The sequence below is a fragment of the Ceratotherium simum genome, chromosome 6 (genome assembly GCF_057802395.1).
Source record: "Ceratotherium simum simum isolate JZ-2026a chromosome 6, ASM5780239v1, whole genome shotgun sequence".
Classification (NCBI taxonomy): Eukaryota; Metazoa; Chordata; class Mammalia; order Perissodactyla; family Rhinocerotidae; genus Ceratotherium; species Ceratotherium simum.
The window spans coordinates 74,424,259-74,441,627 of NC_141905.1; the positions used below are offsets into that span (position 1 = coordinate 74,424,259).

Here is a 17,369-nt window from a genome sequence, read left to right on the forward strand (position 1 = left end):
TAAGCATTGGGCTTAAGGAGGCAAGGATAGATTTATTTTTCCTAGTTATTTAGCTCCAGAAACTTGGTAAAATGCAAATATGTACGTGCCATAGACACATCTGCTAATGAAACTATAACTCAGTGTGTGTAATTGCAATAAGGGGCATGTAATTACAGGAAAAGAACTTAAGCTTTTATGTGTGAGCTGTGGACTTAGAGTCACAAATCCTGAGATCTGGATCTAGCTCTGCCACCAACTAGCTGTGTGACCATGGGCAAGTCTTTTAGTCTCTGTGGCCTATTTTCTCACGTATGAAATGATGGGCTTGGATTAGATTCCTAGGATGCATTTCACTCCAACCCTGTTGTACAGTTCTTTTTTTTTTTTAATTAATTAATGTTTTTGGTGGTTTCATTTTTTTACATTTTTAATTATTTTTTGAGGTCACAGTAGTTTATAACATTGTGTAAATTCAGGTGTACATTATTATATATCAGTTTCTGTATAGACTACATTGTGCTCACCACCATTAGTCTAGTTTTTATCCATCACCATACGTATGTGCCCTTTCACCCCTTTCGCCCTCCCCCTCCCCTCCTGCCCCTCAGGTAACCACTAATCTGTTCTCTTTATGCCTGTGTTTGTTTATCTTCCACATATGAGTGAAATCGTACAGTATTTGTCTTTCTCTGTCTGGCTTATTTCACTTAATATAACACCCTCAAGGTCTATCCATGTTGTTGCAAATGGGATAATTTTGTCTTTTTTATGGCTGAGTAGTATTCCATTGTACATATAAATATTTATTTATTTTTATTTATTCATATATATATTTACTTATATATATACCACATCGTATTTATCCATTCATCACTTAAAGGGCACTTTGGGTTGCTTCCACGTCTTGGGTATTGTGAATAATGCTGCAATGAACATAGGAGTGCGTAAATCTCTTTGTATTGTTGATTTCATATTCTTTGGATAAATACCCGGTAGTGGGATAGCTGGATCATATGGTATTTCTATTTTTAATTTTTTGAGAAATCTGCATACTGATTTCCATAGTAGCTGCACCAGTTTGCATTCCCACCAGCAGTGTATGAAGGTTCCCTTTTCTCCACATCCTCTCCAACATTTGTTATTTTTTGTCTTGTTAATTACAGCCATTCTGACAGGTGTAAGGTGATATCTCATTGTAGTTTTGGTTACCATTTCCCTAATAATTAGTGATGTTGAACATCTTTTCATGTGCCTGTTGGCCATCTGTACATCTTCTTTGGAAAAATATCTGTTCATATCCTCTGCCTTTTTTTTTTTTTTTTGGTGAGGAAGATTGGTCCTGAGCTAACATCTATTGCTGATCTTCCTCTTTTTGCTTGAGGATAATTGTCACTGAGCTAACATCTGCGCCAGTCTTCCTGCATTTTGTATGTGTGACACTGCCAGAGTGTGGCTTGATGAGCAGTGTGTAGGCCTGTGCCCAGGATCCGAACCCATGAACCCTGGGCCGCTAAAGCAGAGCCTGCAAACCCAACCACTACACCACCAGGCCAGCACCCCTCTGCCTATTTTTTGATTGGGTCATTTGTCTTTTTGTTGTTGAGTTGTATGAGTTCTTTATATATTTTGGAAATTAATCCCTTCTTGGATATATGATTTGCAAATATTTTCTCCCAGTTGGTGTGTTGTCTTTTCATTTTGTTCATGGTTTCCTTTGCCTTGCAGAAGCTCTTTAGTCTGATGTAGTCCCATTTGTTTATTTTTTCTTTTGTTTCCCTTGCCTCAGTAGACATTGTATTTGAAAAGATGCAGCTAAGACTGATGTCAAAGAGTGTACTGCCTATATTTTCTTCTAGGAGTTTTATGGTTTGAGGTCTTACATTCAAGTCTTTAATCCATTTTGAGTTAATTTTTGTGTATGGTGTAAGATAACGGTCTACTTTCATTCTTTTGCATGTGACTGTCCAGTTTTCCCAACACCGTTTATTGAAGAGACTTTCCTTACTCCATTATATGTTCTTGGGTCCTTTGTTGAAGATTAGCTATCCATAGATGTGTGGTTTTATTTCTGGGCTTTTAATTCTGTTCCATTAATCTGTGTGTCTATGTTTGTACCAGTAACATCTGGTACAAACTTTGTAGCTTTGTAGTATATTTTGAAGTCAGGGATTGTGATGCCTCCAGATTTGTTCATTTTTCTCAGGATCACCTTGACTATTTGGGGTCTTTTGTCATTCCATATAAATTTTAGCATTCTTTGTTCTATTTCCATGAAGAATCTCATTGGGATTCTGATTGGGATGGCATTGAATCTGTAGATTACTTTAGGTAATATGGACATTTTAACTATATTTTTTCTTCCAATACATGAGCCTGGAATATCTTTCCATTTCATTATGTCTTCTTAGATTTCTTTCAATAATGTCTTACAGTTTTCAATGTATAGGTCTTTTACCTCCTTGGTTAAATTTATTCCTAGATATTTTATTCTTTTTGTTGCGATTGTAAATGGGATTGTATTCTTGACTTCTCTTTCTGCTAGTACATTATTCACGTATAGAAATGCAGCTGATTTTTGTAAGTTGATTTTGTACCCTACAACTTTGCTGTAGTTGTTGATAATTTCTAATAGTTGTCTGATGGATTCTTTAGGATTTTCTATATATAGAATCGTATTTTCCATAAACAGCAAGAGCTTTACTTCTGCCTTTTCAATTTGGATACTTTTTATTTCTTTTTCTTGCCTAATTGGGCACCCTTGTCTTGTTCCTGGTCTCAGAGGGAGAGCTTTCAGTTTTTCACCATTGAATATGATATTGGCTATGGGTTTGTCATATATGGCCTTTATTATGTTGAGGTACTTCCCTTCTATGCCCATTTTATTGAGGGTTTGTGTCATAAGTGGATGTTGGATCTTATCAAATGCTTTCTCAGCATCTATTGAGATGATCATGTGATTTTTATTCCTCATTTTGTTAACATGGTATATCACATTGATTGATTTGTGAACGTTGAACTATCCCTGCATTCCTGGTATAAATCCCACTTGGTCATGGTATATGATCCTTTTAATGTATTGCTGTATTCAATTTGCCAATATTTTATTGAGGATTTTGCATTTCATAAGCAATATTGGCCTGTAATTTTCCTTCTTTGTGTTGTCCTTGTATGGTTTTGGTATCAGGGTAATGTTGCCCTCATGGAACCCCAGGCCACTGAAGCAGAGTGTGCGAACTTAACCACTATGCCACTTGGCCAGCCCCTTATCTCTTTACTTTTGACTGGTCTATTCAGATTCTCTATTTCTTCTTGATTTAGTTTTGGGAGGTTGTATGAGTCTGAGAATTTATCCATTTCTTCTAGGTTATCTGATTTGTTGGCACGTAGTTTTCATAATATTCTCTTATAATTCTTTGTATTTCTGTGATATCTGTTGTAATTTCTCCTTTCATTTTTAATTTTATTTATTTGCGCCTCTCTTTTCTTTTCTTAGTGAGTCTGGCTATGGCTAGGGGTTTGTCAATTTTGTTATCTTCTCAAAGAACCAGCTCTTTGTTTCATTGATCCTTTCTATTATTTTTTAATCTCTATTTCATTTATTTCTGCTCTAATTTTTATTATTTCCCTCCTGCTGACTTTGGGCTTTGTTTGTTCTTGTCTTTCTAGTTCTTTTAGCTGTAGTTTAAGATATTTATTTGAGATTTTTCTTGTTTGTTGAGGTAGGCCTGTATTGCTATAAATTTCCCTTTTAGCACTGCTTTTGCTGCATCCCATAAAAGTTGGTATGTTGTGTTTTCATTTTCATTTGTCTCCAGATATTTTTTGATTTCTCCTTTGATTTCTTCATTGATCCAGTGGTTGTTCAGTAGCACGTTGTTTAATCTCCATATATTTGTGCCTTTCCCAGCGTTTTTCTTGTAATTTATTTCTAGTTTCATGGCTTTGGTTAGAAAAGATACTTGATATAATTTCAACCTTCTTAAATTTATAGAGGCTTGTCTTGTTTCCCAACGTATGGTCTACCTTTAGAATGTTCCATGTGCACTTTAGAAGAATCTGTATTCTGCTGTTTTGGGATGGAATGTTCTATATATATCTATTAAGTCCATCTGGTCTAGTGTTTTGTTTAAGGCCACTGTTTCCTTATTGACTTTCTATCTGGTTGATCTATTCATTGATGTAAGTGGGGTGTTGAGGTTCCCTACTATAATTGTGTTGCTGTCAATTTCTCCCTTGAGGTCTGTTAGTAGTTGCTTTGTATACTTTGGTGCTCCTGTGTTAGGTGCCTGTATATTCATAAGTGTTATTTCCTCTTGGTGGAGTGTCCCTTTTATCATTATATACTGCCCCTCTTTATCTCTCATTGTCATTTTTATTTTGAAGTCTGCTTTGTCTGATATGTCTGCTTTCTTTTGCTTGCCATTTGCTTGGAGTGTTGTCTTCCATCCCTTCACTCTGAGCCTATGTTTTTCTTTAGCGCTGAGATGTATGTCCTGGAGGCAGCATATTGTTGGGTCTTTTTTTTTAATCCATCCAGCCGCTCTGTGTCTTTTGATTGGAGAGTTCAATCCATTTACATTTAGAGTGATTATTGATATATGAGGGCTTAATACTGCCATTTTGTCTCTTGTTTTCCAGTTGTTCCATATTTCCATTGTTTCTTTTCCCTTGCATTTCTGACTGCCATTTCAATTTGGTGGTTTTTTATGATGGTTTTCTCAGTTTTCTCTTTATTTGTGATTTGTAGCTCTTCTCTGATTTTTTGTTTAGTGGTTACCATGAGGATTGTAAAAAGATCTAGTAGATGAGATAGTCCATTTTCTGATAGCCTCTTATCTCCATTAACATAAGCAGATTCCATCCCTTTCCTCTTTCCCTTCTGAGTTATTGTTGTCACAAATTATTCTTTTTTATGTTGTGAGTTTGTGACTAAATTGAACTGTTTATAATTATTCCGATACTTTCCTTCCCTTTATTTTTTATGTCGTAATTAAGTGTTTGCTAACCTGTTATGATAGAGAGTTGTGATTTTCTGATTTTGTCTGTCTATTTATCTCCTTGCTCAAAGTTTTGTAAACCTTTGCCTTTTTGTTACAGGTAGGAGGATTTCCATCATCGTTTCGTCTAAGGGAGGTGTAGTGGCAATGAACTCCCTCAGCTTTTGTTTATCTGGGAAGGCTTTTATTTCTCCATCATATCTGAAGGATAGTTTCACTTGTCTGAAAGTTTTTGTCTCTCAGTATTTTGAATATATCATTCCATTCACTCCTAGCTTGTAAAGTTTCTGCTGAGAAATCTGCTGAAAGCCTGATAGGGGTTCCTTTGTAGGTTATTTTCTTCTGCCTTGCTACACTTAATATTTTTTCTTTGTCATTGAATTTGCCAGTTTTAATATTATATGCCTTGGAGAAGTTCTTTTTACATTGGTGTAAATAGGAGTTCTATTGGCTTCATGTACTTGTAAGTCCAGTTCTTTCCCCAGGTTTGGGAAGTTCTCAGCTATTATTTCTTTGAACAGGCTCTCTGCTCCTTTCTCCATCCCTTCGCCATCTAGAATACCTATATTCCTTATATTGCTTTTCCTAATTGAGTTAGATATTTCTTGAAGAATTTCTTCATTTTTAAAAAATCTTAGTTCTCTCTCCTCCTCTAGCTGAATCATTTCTATATTTCTGTCCTCTAATTCACTCATTCTGTCCTCCATAACATCAGCTCTATTTTTTATGCTTTCTAGATTATTTTTTATCTCATTAATTGTATTCTTCATATCCAGAATTTCTGTTTGGTTGCTTTTTAGAGTTTCAGTCTCTTTGGTGAAGTATTCTTTCTGCTCATTAATTTTATTCCTGAACTCACTGAACTGTCTTTCTGAATTTTCTTGTAACTCATTGAGTTTTTGTTATGACCACTGTTTTGAATTCTCTGTCATTTAGATTGTAAATTTCTGTGACTTCAGGATTGGTTTCGGGAGACTTTTTCCTTCTACTCTTAAGTGTTACTGTAGTTCTTCATGGTGTTTGATGAATTGATCCTTTGCTGCTGCATTTGTGGTAGTATCAGGTCACAGATTCCACCTGCCACTGCTGGGGAGTGCAGGAGCTGTGTTTTCTGATCCCACCCCATCTGCTGGAAGTCTTGCAGGTAGGGCTGCTCTGAGTTTGCATGTCTGCAGGCACTCTGTGGGTGGTACTCACATGGGCAGGGCCTCTGTGCTTGGCAGATGGGTCATTCTCATGTGGACAGGGCCGCTATGCTCTGGCAGGGGACTGACTGAGCTGCTGTGCTAGGTGAGAGGGGCACCTACTGGGGGGCTGTGCTGCCACTCAGTGAGTCCTGTGGGCTGCTGTGCTCCGCAAGCAGGGTACCTTCTGAGCAGGCAGGGTGCCTTCTCACATGGATCTCTCAGATGCCCTGTTGTGCTGTGCAGGGAATCCTCTGGTTAATGAATGTCCATTTAGTTGTATCTTAGAGGGGAGAGACAAAGGGAACAACTCATTCTGCCATGATGCTGACGTCACTCCCCATACAGTTCTATTACAAATTATGGTAAGTCTTACCAGTTTGGGTAAATAGTGAAAATAGCTTGTTTCTAATTGGTATCTTAACTTATCTTTCCAGCTGCTCAAGACCAGTTAAGAAACTTTATTCCTAAATATTGCTTGTTAGTGACTAAGAATAATTAGCACCACTCATTAAATTAAAAAAAATTCTTAATAATTTTATTAATAAAAACTAGTTCCCAGTCTTCTCAGGATGTTTGAAAGATGTTTATCGTTCATATTGCCCTCATTTTAGAAGTGAGTAAAAGGAATCTCATAGTACCAGTGAGAGGTAGAAGGTCCTCTGCAATCTCAGAGACGAACTGGGAACAAATTCCAGGTGTGCTGGATCTCAGTGCTCTACTCTTTCCTCTGAAGCCAGTTTTTTAAAATTGATTTACATTTTCCAGAAGCTTCTGGAGTTTCCTGTCCCTTAAGACTCTGTTTTCCTTCCATAACTCTACCACTGTATCTTCACACTTGTAGAAAGACACCTGTTGATCTAATGTTAGTGCTCTCTTTGTTAGCAATGGCTGGAATAAGAAATAAAACTACTGAATTGTGTCAAAACTTTGTTATAAAAATCTGGCATGTTAGTTACCTTTTAACCTCAAATCCAAATACTGTTTACATCCAGCATATATGTTTTCAAAAGAAGAAAGAAAAAATGGGCACTTCAAGGCAAAATAAACTACAAAATTAGGCAGAGAACCCAGGGAACAACAGAGATAAGAACACATGTCTGAGATTATTGTTAATAAATATGACTTTGTGACAAAAAAAAGTTACCTGATATTAAAAAGACCCTAAAATCAATAGTGGAAAATGATTTTATCTTCTATCCAAAGTACAGTTTTTGTGAATCTTCATTTGCTACCTTTATTTATTCAAGAAATATTTAAAAGTGTCTGCTATACTGCCAGGCACTGGATATATGGTAGTGAACAAAACAGAAGAAATTCCTGCCTTCATAGAGGTTACAGCCCATGTGGAAATAAACATGAAACAGATAGTCATGCAAATAAACCCATAATTACAAATTTTGTTAAGTGCTGTGAATAAAGAGTAGACAGTGCTATGAGAGAAGTAAAATAAAATTGATGTAGGATCACTAAGCTTATTATCTTTCTATAGTAGTAACAAAGTGATAAGCATACTCATTAAAATGCCCTTCCTTCAGTTCTCACTTGCCATCATGTCTCTGTAGTGTATGACTGTTGAGTATTCCCTACCTTACCTCCTCAACTTCTGGAAACTTTCCCCTCCTCTGGTGTTCTGTGCCTTGATCTATCTCAGATACCTTAGAATTTACTTAGAAATAATGGATGTAGAGCACTTCCCTCCATTCATTGTCTCCATCTGCCTTCTAAATGCAGGTAGGTATTTCCCAAGGTTTGATGGTTTGATCCTTAGCCAACTTCTCATCCTTCTCCACTCTCTCCATTTAGGATCATGCCCTTTCCACTCACTTAGGGGGGCTTCTCAGCAGCTAACTCCCAGCTCTGTGGGTCTACAGCCAACACTTCTCACCTGTTGAACAATAGCATCTCAACGTAGATTTGCTACTGTTTAGGTAAAACTCACATTTCCTTCCATCTCTCCTGCTACCACTGCCTGCTCCCAGACCAGCTCTTCTCCCCTGACTTTACTGCTTTTGTAATGCCCACTTCAGGGTGGCTCAAGTTGGAAACCTTGGAGTTAGCTTTTCTTCTTCTCTGTTTCTCCTCTTTTACATCCCAGTAATCGCGAAGCTCTTTAGATTTTACCCCTGTAGCAGAGAGGGCAGACATCTTCTTTTTGCCATTCTTACTCCCTCCATTTTTTTTCAGGCACTGGTTGCCTCTCAGCTGGACTTCTGCCAAAGGAAATAACAATTCTAATCATATCCATCCCTTCCTCATAAACCTTTACTGACTTTTCATTGCCTGTTGAAGTAAGTCCAGACATTTACTGTAGGGTGTAAGGTCTTCCTTGACCTCTCTTCGTCCTCTTTCAGGTTTAGCACCCACAGAGTCCTTGCCAGTCCCTACCTGCACAACACCACTGGCTAGCTGGGGGCCCTTGGGCAATTATTTTAACCTCTCAGATGCTCAGTTTCCTCATCTATAAAATAAGGAAGATGACTAAATGGAATGTTTTCGTGATTGCTGCTAGGCCTATTATTCCACATGTGTGTTTCTTCCTATGATTCCATGAGTGTACATGTGTTGTCTGTCATATTCACTATTGTTTTTTGTACCTGAAATGCCCTCTCCCCCTTAGGTGCCTATTTTCAAAGTCCAGTTCAAACGCCACTTCTTCTTTCCTGAAGCCTTTCCTTCCTCCACAAATGTGACCTCACTCTCCCTGAAATCCCATAGGATTCACTGGTTCACTTCTATACTGCCTTCTAACACATATCAAAGTCACTGTGTACTTCTCTTAACTTTCTTCCGGGGTAGTAAGCTCTCTGAGGGCAGTGGCTATGTCTTATTTTATCTTTGAATCTCCAGCTGCTAACAAGTTCCTGGAACTTAGTAGTTGCTTGATAACTTACTAATAAAATTAATTATCCTTAAATGATAGAACTTTTTCACCAAAAAATATGTGGAAAGTATGTAGACATATATTACACAAATGTAAACTTTACTAGGTAAAATTTCACTTCAGGCCCATAATTTTTGATAGACAGGATTTTGTCAGTTTTTTTTTTCTTTTTTTGGTGAGAAAGATTAGCCCTGAGCTAACATCTGTTGCCAATCCTCCTCTTTTTGCTGAGGAAGATTGACCCTGGGCTAACATCCGTTTCCATCTTCCTCTACTTTATATGTGGGATGCCTGCCACAGCATGGCTTGATAAGCAGTGTGTAGGTCCGTGCCTGGGATCCAAACCTGCAAACCCTGGGCCGCCAAAGTGGAGCGCATAAACTTAACCACTACACCACCGGGCCGGCCCCTGGATTTTATGTTTTTATGATTCATGTAGGATTCAAGCTACATGTCTTAGGGACTAAAATCAAGCCCAACACTGTACCTTTGATGAAAAATATCTGTTAAAACTTAGTTGTTTAGATTTAAATTTCAGAGAAAATCAGAATATTAGTGAAAGAAGACACAAAACAATAAAGCAATTTGTATTTCCAATGTAGCATGTACTAAACCTATCATAAAGTTATTCTATTTTTATGATTTGAACTTTGATTTCTTTCTTGGATAATAATTTTTACAAAACCATTTTATTTAAGTTTGAAAGAGTACAATTCAGTTCTACCCTTTATGACCAGAAAATAACTTTGAGTCTTATGGAATAAATGTTCACATGTTAGCTATACTCAGGGCAGTTAACCTCACAAAATATATCTGGCAAGTAAAAAGTATCAATTGCTGTTGTAGTTGTTATTAACACATACCATTGGCAGTGAATCTCTTCTATGCTCATTACTATTCTTTGAATTATTTCTTTCGCAGGGGAGAAAAATGAACTCACAGAGGTTGAGTAGCTTGCCTGTAGCTACATAGTAGATAAGTGCTGGGGCCAGAATTTAAAACCAGAAAATCTCGCACCATAGTGGTCTTTCCAAATCTTTTATTTTATTTTATTTTATATTGCAGGGCTGGGGGGATAATACTTGGTTATGATCAAAGACCATTAGCTATGTGCTTTTTGGGAAAGCACAAGATTTTTCTTTTACCACCTGGCGTCACTGTGAAATGACATGGCCACGGTCCTCCTGTTTGAGTTTTTAAAATTTATCTTTCTGCCATTGTTAATCGAGTGAAATTGATTAATGTGTAAAGGAAACAAGAAAATAAGGAAAAGAAACTTGAAGAAATAGTGAACATGGTTAATTAAACTTGCTGCAGAAGTGGATGAAATACCCTAAAAGTTAACTCAAATACTTTCAAGATAGAGCACTTAGAAATAAACTCACATAAAAAGTCAGAACTTATGGACATGAAAAATGAGATCACCAGCACTGAAAACACAGCCAACACATTTTTCTTTTCTTTTTCTTCTCCCCACCTGCCACCCCTTTCAGATATTTCTAGAATTGACTGGTAAATAATTACTGTGGTCAAAGAGAAAAATAGGAAAAGATAAGCAACTCAACAAATCAACCTACAAAGCCAAAAAGGAAAATCAAGATTTGTTTGGAATAAACAAGCTGCCTTTGAAGCAACAAGAATTTCGTGCATATGAATAAAATGTAAAGGCTAAATCGGCCCCCCACTATTTCTTATGATAGCTGACACCGTGGTCTATATAAAACTGCCGATTAGTAAGACATTTTACTTTGAACTGGTTATTAATTAAATAGTCCTGCTTTACATAAGTTTAGGGGAATTTAGCAGAAGACAACCTCCTGCATTTAACAAGGATGCATGGGCAATTCTGAGTGTCAGAGAATTTTAGAAATTTTGGAGCTTTAGAAATGGCCTTAGAAATCGTCTAGTTCTACCCACATTTTGCAAAAGAGAAACCTGGCAAGCCAGAGATGGGGGAGACTTGTCTAGGGTCGATGCATTTGCAGCTGAGCAGGGACTAGACCAAGGTCTCTGGTTCTCTCATGCAGGGAGGGACTTTAACCCTCCCTCATGTTTATTATGCCACGTTGCAAAACCTAACCAGAAAAAGAAAAATAATAATCCACTTGTTATCAGAAGTCAGTACTGTACACTTTGTGCCACCAGGGCCCAGAAATGACAGACAGAAGGGAACGCCCTAGATCCAAAAAGGAAAATTAAATGACTTGAGAAAATGTCTCTTTACCAGCAAACTGATAAAGTGCTAAGAAAATGTGGGTCAAAGGCCCTGGGAATTCCTTCTTTTCACATAAACGTATTTCTGGGGACCACTTGAAAGAGTCAGTGGTCCCTTATTGCTAAGGGAGTGGGAGTATATCCAAGTTTTGATAAAAATTCTATGTTATACTGATAGCTGATTTAACTCAGATCTTACCATTTACTGTAAAGTAGTGCCATAGTATCTAGCAAAGGCATTTTTGAGTGTGAATGTTCCTTCATTCTTTGTGTGTGTGCGTGTGTGTGTGTGAGGAAGATCAGCCCTGAGCTAACATCCATGCCAATCCTCCTCTTTTTTGCTGAGGAAGATCAGCCCTGAGCTCACATCCCTGCCCATCTTCCTCCACTTCATGTGGGACGCCGCCACAGCATGGCCTGACACGCGGTGCATTGGTGCGCGCTCAGGATCCAAACCCGGGCCACCAGCAGTGGAGCGTGCGCACTTAACCGCTGTGCCATGGGGCTGGCCCCAATGTTCCTTCATTCTTAATGAAAGGCCCAGTGGAGGAAAGCACCAGCAGCAGTAGAGTTGTATTTCTAAAAAAGATAAACATTGATTATAATTACATTAACTCCTTAAGGCCAGAATGATCTTTCTCTAAGGGCTTTTAGGGAAAGAGTTAATGGCCGTCTGAAAAATGAGTACCTTACCTCTTTTTATCCACCTTATTATTTGCAAAGGAACATAACTCATGTAAGTTGGGCCAACATCCCTAACTGATGGGCAGCAAGTTCAGAGTGTCACACAAATAAAGCACTGGCAAAACTTGTGAGAGAACTCGTCCTCTTCCTTAGGAGCTGGGAGACTAAATTGGTCCACAGGACTCCAAGGAGGTGGTTTGAGGAGTCCTACATGGTCCCTGGGATCATCATTTAGAAGCCTTGGAGGAATAAATGGATTCTTACCCCATGAACCTGCTGTCTGACATAATTTGAACTGAACCTTGAAGGCCCTAAAAGTCTGGATGCAGTGACCATACATTCAGTTCCATTTATTCAACAAGCCAGGCAAGGATCATCAAATCAGTAACATGACTGTGCCATCTGCTTTCCCCTTGCTCACCATCATAATGAAAAATGACTCCTTAAGTGATCTGTGAGGCAATTAGCTCCGAATGTAGAGCTGTAATGGGGAGAGGCTGAGTCACATTTGTATTCAAAACTTTACTGGTAAAATGGAAAGGGAACTTGTCCATATTAATAGATACATAAAGTGTATAAATGGGGTGATTTGGTAGTACTCTATTTATACATAATATTATATAACTGCAGAAACACAGAGATGGGAAGGGCACTGAAATGACGTCTGGCTCATCCAACTGATGGGAAGGGCACTGAAAGGACATCTGGCTCATCCAACTGTTTGCAACCACAGCTGGTGACCCTGTCCAGAATCATCTCGGACAGACAGACTTTCTAAAGACTTTCCCAAAAGGCATGCCCATAACTTCCGGGACTAATTCATTCTGTTATATAACAGTCTTCACTGCAATTTGATCCCATTTTTTTTTGTTCTCTTCTTGTTCTTATCTTTCCAGAAATAGAGAACAGCTGATTGTGGTCCTTATAATAATCCATCACGTGGTAGAAGTCAGTTTTGAAATCACCTCCCAGCCCTCAGTTCAGTTTCAATGCCTACTCCCAGTCCTTCCATCGCGCCTTGTAGAGCCTATGTCGTCCAACATTGGTCCCGTCATGACTCTGAGAATGCTCTTCAACCTTCCCAAATATCATTGGCTCGAGAACCATGGAATAGAAAGGGATTCTAGAGGTAGTTCTGTCCCTTTGTTTGACAGATGAAGAAACTGAGGTTCACTCGAAGAGACTAAGGAAGTACCTTAGAGTCCACCATTTATTAGGTTGCAGGGCCAGTGTTAGAGTCCAGGGGGCTCTCTCTGACTTTACTCTCACTGTTTGTTACTCAATGTCTAATCTCTTTTAAAACCAGCTGCCCTGCCCTCTGGTTACTTTCCCACTTATAGTTCAGTAGGACTCCTCTGACCCTTCCTGATCTATTGTGCCATTCTGCATTTTGTATTTATACCCACTGTTTTTTTGCACAAGAAAAGGAAGCAGTTAATTTCAGTTTCTCTGATGTTTCAAGGTCATTTTTAAAGTTTAATCCTATCCTTCTAAACACCATTCTCATGCTCTGTGCCAGATTTCTGTTATCTGCAAATATGATAATTTTAGGGAGATATTAAATGCCTCACACTGCTGGATTCCAAAATGACTTTTAAAATACCACTTGTTATAAATACACTATACCTCTGTCCCTTTGCATGTACCAGTCCCTCTGCCTGGACTATCCTTCAACACACACTAACACCCACACCTCCCCTTTCCCACTGAGAGAATTTCTAATTCAAGGGTCACCTCCTCTGTGAAACTTGTCCCCATCTCTATTCATTCTCAGTGCACTACTTTGTTTTTTTTACTTATTACTGTAAAATTTTTATTACACTGTCTCTATTCTACCCAAACAAGCTAAAAGCAGGGATTTTCCCCTTATTTATCATTATATCTCTAGGGGCTAAGTGGTGCCTAGAGCATAAGAGAAACTCAATATATTTGCTTACTTATTTTCCCCCTTTGTCTTACCTGTACTTATTGATGCTAACTTCCTGGAGTCCAACTCTTAAGCTGGCTGCAAATTCATCTTTTTACTGCATTTTATCCACGTACTTTTTACATGTATCTTACTATAAATTAATTCTAGATCCTTCTCAGGTTTTAAAAATGAAAAAACCTCCTTGATCTCTGGCCTAAAATTTGGCTTAAGAAATAGAATTGAAAACTTGACTGAGGTTAAAACAGCTGATACCTGACTACTAAATAGGGCTATCGTTTCAGCCCCATCCTGGAGACCTGTTTGTCACAAGTCATGTTAGTCATTTTGCCATATGTGATTTTTCTATGTTTAACAGATTTCTTTGGGTCTTTTGTTATTTTTTTCCATATATAAAAATCTTCCTTTGATAGTTTGGTCATTCATAAGATCATTGTTTGATCATTTCTAAGACCATCCTTTTTTCCTATTCTTAAAAATGAATGTTTCATAGGCTCTTCTTTATTCTCGTGCTTTAAGTAGGATCAGAGTCCCTACCACTTTTCTTGGTGGCCCAGGTGTGAGTCACCAGACTCTGCTTCTACTGTTTGGACCATCCATTTACAGCCTCTTCTGATTCTTGCTTTGCTGTATGGCTTCTATCTCCCTTGATGCTGGTTTTTAGATCACAGTTGTTCTTTAAGACTAAGATTTTTCAAATACTTTGTCTCTCTATTTTAAGCATTATTTGTTGTTAGCTTTTTCCCTTGCAGGTAAAAACAAGTCAATGTTTTTAAACTTATCTTATGCTTAGTGCATTACAGATTATGTTCTATTTCCCTTTATATCTCCAGTGGGTAGCTTTAGTCTTTTCATTAACGCTTTTCAGTTTCTCCAATACTTTAGAATCATCATCTTTTCCTAGGCTTCTTAGGTGACTTGTAGTCTTGTTAGGACACTTCCAAGTTCCATTGTAGCTCTTTATGCAGCTCTTGTCTGTCCATCTGAGCTTCCCCTCAACTTCCTTTTTCCATTTGCATTAAAAGTATTTCTAAGAAATGCAAATTAAAGCAATACTGAGATACCATTTCTTACGCATCATGTTGGTGAAAATTACGAAGTATGACAACACGTTGCTGGTGAGAACACAAACTGGTACAGCCCTGCTGGGGGGAGTTTGGCAATATCTAACAAAATTACACTTGTACTGTTGTGACCCAGCAATCCCACTTCTAGGAATACACCCTCAAATATGCCTCTAGCAATGTGAAAATATATATGCATTAGTAATTGATTTCAGCATTGTTTGTAATCACATATTGGAAACAACCTAAATGACCATACATAGGGAAGTAGTAAAATAAATTATGGTATATCCACAAATGGAGTACAACACATCTGTCAAAAAGAATGAGGAAGATCTCTATGACCTGATATGAAATTATTTACAGAGTATATTATATTATTAAGTGAGAAACATAAAGTACAAAAGAATATCCAGAATATGCTATCCTTCATGTAAGAAATAAGGAAATTTAAAAAAATGTACAGGTATCTACTCAATTTTGCAAAAGATTACAAGAAAGACAAAGCAAAAGTGAATGACATTGGTTAGCTACAGGATAGGGGTGGGAATGTAGTATAAAAATGGGGAATTAAGAGATAGAGTAGTAGGAATGAGGAAGAAGTGATGCTTCTTTGAGCAAGCCTTTTGTATGCCTCCAACTCTTCGCAACATTGTAATGTTGACATACTCAATGAACTAATGAATAAAATCAGGATGTGGGGAACCCAAAATGGAATAAAAACCATAAGAAAAGAAGCTAAATGTATTACAAATGAATAACATAACTACACTGAGGGGGTAGGGAAGAAAAGAGCAACTTAAATAACTTTGGAAAATAATATTTTGACTGTATACCATAAGGCTAAAGGCAAAAAGAACTATATACAAACATTGTGCTATAGTTAGTACATTTGTTTCTTCTGGAAACAGGAGTATGGATTAGCAATTCTGACACTTCTTTGTGTCTCTGCTAGGATTGAGCAAAGAAGTAAATACATTGTGGATAACGAGAGCTGGGTTTCTCACTGTCCAAGAAAAAAAAATACATATGAGGAAAGTGAGAAGGGTAGAATGAATTCTGTGGTATTGGATTGGAATTAGAGGGATCACTATGAACTCATTCACATCCAGGAACATGTATATATATAAAATACAGAAATACATGGTTAGTATGCATAGTTTCTTAGTTGTGTCCACTGAGAGGGCCTGGAAGCAATGATACCTCAATAGCAACAAACACACTTAGCACCTATATCTTGGTTTCTTGACACCATTCTTCAATAAAATGAACTAGGGCTTTTTGGAGAAATGGTTGACTCCAAGGCTAGGAAGGGAAAATGCAAGTTGAGCCTGAGACATCTTATGGTTCCAGAAAATAAGTGTTCAAAAAATTATGAAGACATATTGAAAAGACACAGGAGCTCACCTGAAGGAAAAACCAATTGCCAAAGCTGGAACAACTTGAACAACAAAATAAATAAGTATACTATTGGATTCTAACTCAAAGAATAAGTTAAATATCCATGAGTCCATATTAACATACATACATATTTGAAAAAATAAATGGGAGAGGAGGGGCAGCACTTCTTTACAGTAGAACTCTAGTTAATTAATATATAAAGAATAAGGTAAATAGAAAAATCACCATTAGACAAATACCACAGTAGTAATTATTGCAGGCCAGAACCACTGACAGAATCTAGAATTAATGAGAGAAAATATAATGTAAAACGGCACATTTGCATAGCTTCAAAGTATCTTCCCAAAAGACGTTTATTAATTACAAAGGAGAAAATAAATTTATAGTAGAAAAATGTAGCAGACATGACCTTATCCAAATGATCAAAGTTAATATCACCAGTAATAAAACATATAGAAATTGTAAACCCCCTGATATGTTGTAATGAAAAGAACAAAACATCACTTCTGTGGTACTCTTGTTAAATTCATAACAGCCGTATAATCATGAGAAAAGATCGGGCAAATCCAAATTGAGGAACAGTCTACAAGACAAACTGACCAGAACTCTTTAAAAGTGTCAAGGTCATGAAAGACTGAGGAATTAACACTGATTAGGGACTAATGACATCTACCTGCAGGGAGATCCTGAATTAAATCCTAGACCAGAAATAAAATATTAATGGGAAAACTGGTGAAATTCAAATAAGGTCTGTAGATGACTCAATAGTATTATATCAAGGTTCATTTTCTGGTTTTGATAACTATATTGTGATTATGTGAAATGTTATCATTAGGGGAAGCTGGGTGAAGGGCAAATGAGAACTCTGTACTCGTTTGTAACTTTTCTGTAAGTCTAAAGTTATTTCAAAGCGAAAAGTTAAAAACTATTTTTCAGGCCTCTTCTACAAATGGGTCATATTCCAAAAGTTAATTTATAAACTACAGACTATATTTTCCCATAGAAATTATATTTACCTGGTTATATGGTTCC

The 17,369-nt window shown here is 37.3% G+C and overlaps 1 protein-coding gene across 4 annotated transcripts in view; it reads left to right on the plus strand.

Annotated features, from left to right (window-relative positions):
- The window catches only part of ATRNL1 (attractin like 1), a 773,536-nt gene that overhangs the window by 671,173 nt on the left and 84,994 nt on the right, over window positions 1-17,369 (plus strand). The gene's annotated exons all lie outside the window — the stretch shown is intronic.